Source organism: Gorilla gorilla, chromosome 6, assembly GCF_029281585.2.
Source record: "Gorilla gorilla gorilla isolate KB3781 chromosome 6, NHGRI_mGorGor1-v2.1_pri, whole genome shotgun sequence".
Taxonomy (NCBI): domain Eukaryota; kingdom Metazoa; phylum Chordata; class Mammalia; order Primates; family Hominidae; genus Gorilla; species Gorilla gorilla.
The window spans coordinates 159598990-159604342 of record NC_073230.2 but is presented as its reverse complement, the minus strand read 5'-3'; the positions used below and the strand labels follow the sequence as shown (position 1 = coordinate 159604342).

Below are 5353 nucleotides of genomic sequence, written 5' to 3'. Positions count from 1 at the left end.
ATGATTTAGGCCTCCAGACCTCCATATTTTTAGATATGGAAGCCCAAGTCTGTCTTGAAAGTAACAGCTCTGGTGGCTGGCTGTTTTCTTCTTCACCAAACGTCTTCTCAGTCAGGACAGAAAACTGCCAAGCCTGGCGCTTCTGGAACTTCATCCTACTGTCTAGTCTTTTGTGCCCTCATCACATGCCTGTTCCTGAAGCCCAGGAACAGAGAGAAGCTCCTCTGGATCAGGTTCATGAGCCTGGGGAGCAGCATCTTATGATTTTGTTTCACTCATTTGCTGATCTCTTCCGCAGCCCAGAAAATTTCCTTGTGAAGTTAACAAAATCTGTGAGGCTGCATTCAGAAAAGATGACATGCACACTGGCTGGTGGTTGTGGAGATGAGGATGGGAGGGTGCATGAGTGGCTTCAATGGGTTAGTGAGTCAGAGAAGGGTCTGTATGGTCACTGACGTGGGGCTACTTGAGATATCCAGGGGGCCTCCCACATCCTAACCCTGCACCAGTTGTATGTCAGTGTTTGTGGTCCTAGGAGTCAGATGCAGGGACATGTGGCCATGCTGAGGCTGCAGGAGCCAGGAACCCCAGGAGATGGGCCTTGCCCTTCTTCAGCAAAGGTAGGGCTAGATGCCTCTTGTTACAGTTCCTTCTAGAGCATTTTGTAACTGGGAATGTGTGGAATTGGGGGTGGGTGGGTGAGAAGGATGAATCCTGACTACCGAGCTAGGGATAAAGGGCAAAGGACACTGAGCAGGCTCTTGTAATAATCCAGGCAAGCACTGATGTGCTTTGGACCATGATGGTGGCAGTGGAAGTAGCAAGAAGTGATTGGATTCTCAATATATTTGGGCAGCAGAACTTACAGGATTCCCAAACAGGATGAATGTGGGTTGTAAGAAAAGAAGGGGAGCAAAGGACAGCTTCCAAGTTTTTGTTTCAAAGTATTGTTAATTACCAAGACATGGAAGACTATGGAGGGAACATTTTTAAATGACAGAAAACAGGAGTTCAATTTGGGGCATGTTAAATATGAGAGGATTTTTAGAGATCAGGTTGAGATGTTGAGAAGGCATTTGGACATGTTAGCCTGGAGTTTAGGAGCATTTGGTGTATATAAACTTGGAAGTCAGCAATAAATTGTAATGGCAAACAAATCCTCCTGCCTTGTATAAACAAGAGAGATATTAGGGGGAGTTGGGAGGACAGCTTCTAAATATTTGTTGGATGAATCAATAAATGGAATGAATTATTTTTTTCCAGCTGTACATGGAGTTTGTTTAAGCCATTTGTATTGAACAGTTTGCAATGTGATCAACAGGACATATTTGGGGAATAATCGAGTAGGCCAGTGGTTCTTGGTGTGAGCTGGGAGAACTTTTGCACCTGGAGATGTTGTGAAATCCTCTAGGGACTTTCTCAAGTTACACCACCATTCTTGGTTGAAATTGTTGTGGTGGGGAAATTTTTTTTGAGAACCATCGAGTTAGTGCTAGCATAGAATCTAACAGGAAATGGCCCTGCATCCATTCTCTTTTCTTCTAATAACAGCCCCAGATTTCCATTTTTGGATCTACCTTTTCCTTTTTATCAGGCTAAGTGTTCATGGTGGGGCTCTGTCCTTAGTTCCAGGGATAAAGCCTGTGACCCAAACTTAAACTGCAGATCATTTTCCCCAGGCCATGGAGATTGTTTCAAATGTGGGCACATGGCCTGAATGGGTCATATCAGAGTAAATCTTAGGGCTTCTGGGTTATGCCACCATCACAGGCTCTTGCTTTTCTCACTGAACTTGAACCTAGACGGATGTAAGCTGGAGCTGTGGCAGCTGTCATTGCCCTGTGAAAAGTCCACTTGGAGCTGCCAAAGACCACCCCAGGAGCTTCAGAATGAAGACAACCTGGAAGTCAGAGCTGACAGGTGAAAAACAACAAACAACTCACACCTGATTGTATTGCTTGAATTCTGAATTCAGCAGTGCTTGAAGCCAGATTGAGTCTTGACCATGTTAGTATACGATCATTAAGCAATCTTTTGCTTACGACACATGCACTTGAAAGAGTCCCAATTATAATAGGCAGGGAGACTAGGTATAGTAACTAGCGCTTAAGTGGGTTGTCTAGGCTGTAGGCCCCAGATATTTAGGAGCTGCACTCTGAGGCTCCTGAGCAAGGTATGTGTCTGGGGTGACCCCAAGTGCACTTGCCAATCTGAACTGTGAGGAAATACCATGTAATGGGGGAGAGGTGAGTGTGGCAGGCATTCAGATACTTTGGGGAAACTCACTTCAAGCAAGTGTTCTGTTCCTTAAAAAGCTGCATATAAACTCAAGTTTTGCAAATGTATATGTACATTTATATATACATATACATAAAATGTATAGTTTATTTGTCTTAGATAATTCACTCTGTAGACAAAATCCAGGTGGAGTAACAGTGCCTGTGAACACTGAATCCCCGAGTCTATCTTAATGTCGGTGCTAGAGAAACAGAATCAAATCAGAATTCTAGATCCCATTTACCTCTTAATACCTGCACTCTGCAGCTGAAAAAAGCATGAAGAGGCTATTTATGTACTCATCTCATTAAAAAATAAAAGCAAGGCTGGGCGCGGTGGCTCACGCCTGTAATCCCAGCACTTTGGGAGGCTGAGACGGGTGGATCATGAGGTCAGGAGTTTGAGACCAGCCTGACCAACATGGTGAAACCTGTCTCTACTAAGAATACAAAAATTAGCCGGCCGTGGTGGCGCACACCTGTAATCCCAGCTACCCAGGAGGCTGAGGCAGGAGAATCGCTTGAACCTGGGAGGTGGAGGTTGCAGTGAGCTGAGATTGCGCCACTGCACTCTAGCCTGGGCGACAGGGCAAGACTCCATCTAAAAAAAAAAAAAAAAAAAGCAAACACAACTCAGTGAACTCAGTGTGTAGACTGTGCTATGATTTATTTTAAAAGTGCGGGTAGTGGTGGTGGGGAACAGTATGGACATTTCTGCTGTAACATTTATATATTGCTGAAAAATCTTGCATTCCTTAAATATTTCATGTTAAAAACAACAGACTTATGAGAGAGTTATGGTTGTATTATGTTGTTGAAAATTAGTGCTTTGTGAAGAGCGCTAACAAAAGCAAAAAACCAGTCTTAATACAGATATTAGTACGATGAGAGACAAGTTAAATTTCTTATAAATGTAGAAACACTGTAATAAAAAAGAAAAAAGAAACCTCTTTACTTTTAGAAATAAGGTGAAGTTAGCTTGAGGAAAGAGCTGTAAGGAAGAGTGAAGTCAGCTGAGTCAAGGACACAAGCGGAAAATGTGCAAAGATGAGCCAGAAGCATGGAAAAGTACTTCCAAGACAGAGGAGAACTGATCCAAGAGAAAGGAGATGGGAGTGGGCATCACGTACAGCCAGAGGGCGCCACCTGCCGGTAAGAGCTGAATAGTGAACTTCGTGTTTCTTGGGATAAAACATTGTATAATACACAGTACTGGGAAGAAAATCAGATACGCACTAATGCTGCCTCTACGTTATACCGCCATCATTCCCCTAATTTATCACTCCCTTATGAGTAATTTCGGGTTACAAAAACTTGTGTAACATAACATTGTATATATTCTTTGCAATGTATGCAAATACACACAAATATGTAAATATATGTTTGTTTGTTTGTATACGCATAGGATAGTTTCAGATGGAAACACCCAAAGTAGCAACACTGACTGCCTCTAGGGGGGGAAACCGAGCATCTAGAAGGTGAGGTGTGTGTGGGGGTACTTTTGAGGTGTTGCCCACCTGTATGTTTGGAATATTCTCTAATCAAAAAAAAATTTAAATAGAATCATTAAAATTTTTTAAAACTGAAGACTTCCCCTAGATCCTTTCTATCATCTTTAACTAGAACCATTCTGGCTTTATGACTAAACCTATCTGCTTTGGTCATTTACTTCTTTAAAACGAGACAACCGTGTGACATCCTAGGATCCATCGAATGACCTAGTTCACAAGAGAAGCCAGAATGCAGTCAGGACAAGGCAAACAGCCCTTTACTGGAAGAATTGGGCAGTCTATCTGGTGAGAGATAAGTTTAAATAGGGCTGTGACACTGCACAACAAAGTCCCATTTTTTGGACTTTATGGGGGTTGAAAACCCTGCCTGACAGACTCAGAGTCCTTAACCAGACTGCCCCAGCGGGGAGAAGGGTACCGGGAGGGTTTCCACGAGGGCAGAGGCAGCAGGTGTCTGACTACCTACTCCATTTGCAAGGACGAATGGAAAGCCAGGGCTCACCACACAGGTGAACAGTAGAAGACTGCATGAGCCGATGGAAAAACAGACCCTAAGAGCAGCAGAAGAGGAGACAGTCCAAATAACATCTTCAGCGAGATTAAGACTATAGTTTATGGCAGTCTCGTGCATCTATCAACAATAAGAACATACTATATAGAGAGACAATTAGAAGACAAGAGTTACCTAGAGATTGAAAATATAATTGCTGAAGTTAAAAAACACTTTATTGGCCGGGCGCAGTGGCTCACACCTGTAATCCTAGCACTTTTGGAGGCTGAGGCAGGCAGGTCACTTGAGCCCAGGAGTTCAAGACCAGCCTGGACAACACAGGGAGACCCTGTCTCTACAAAAAAAATTGCAAAAATTAGCCGAGCATGGTGGCATGCACTTGTAGCTTGGGACTACATCCTAGCTACGTGGGAGGCATAGATGGGAGGATCACCTGGGCCCGGGAAGTGTGAGGCTGTAGTGAGCTGTGATTGCACCACTGTACTCCAGTCTGGGCAACAGAGTGAGATTCTGTCTCAAAAAACAAAAAAACAAACAAACAGAAAAAAACAAAACAAACAACAAAAACCACCTAAATTAAACTCCCCCCAAAAACCCTTTACTTAGAAAATGATGAAAAAGAGAAAGTGCCATAAAATATTAGCGAAAAGTTAACAATTCAAGAGGGCAATCTGAGATTGGACATCCACTGGCAGGTATCTCTGAGTGAGAACAGAAGAAAGAGGAAATATGAAGGCATGGGAAGGGAGCTGCACAGAGTTAAGGAAGACTTTGGTTTGCAGAGTGAAAAGGATTGCCTAATGGAAGCACAATAAGTAGGAAAAAAATACCCACTTAGACTCATATATATGAAGTTCCAGAGCCCCAAGGATAAGAAGACTCCAAAACGCAAACAACAACAGCAGCAATAATAACAACAGCAGCTAGGTCACTTATCAAGGTGTAAGAATCAGATTGGCATCGGACCTAACAGAAGCTGGATAACAAACAGAGCAATGTCCTTAGGATTTTGAGAGAAAATAATTTTGGACTTGAATTTTAAAATTCACTCACTC

General features: G+C 43.0%; 1 long non-coding RNA gene across 1 annotated transcript; it reads left to right on the top strand.

The window, feature by feature from the left end:
* Window positions 1-4874, top strand: LOC134758965 (uncharacterized). The gene is made up of 3 exons (XR_010134784.1): window positions 1-233; window positions 1803-1920; window positions 3238-4874. It is a non-coding gene; the product is annotated as an uncharacterized lncRNA (long non-coding RNA).
* Window positions 4875-5353: the final 479 nt, after the last annotated feature.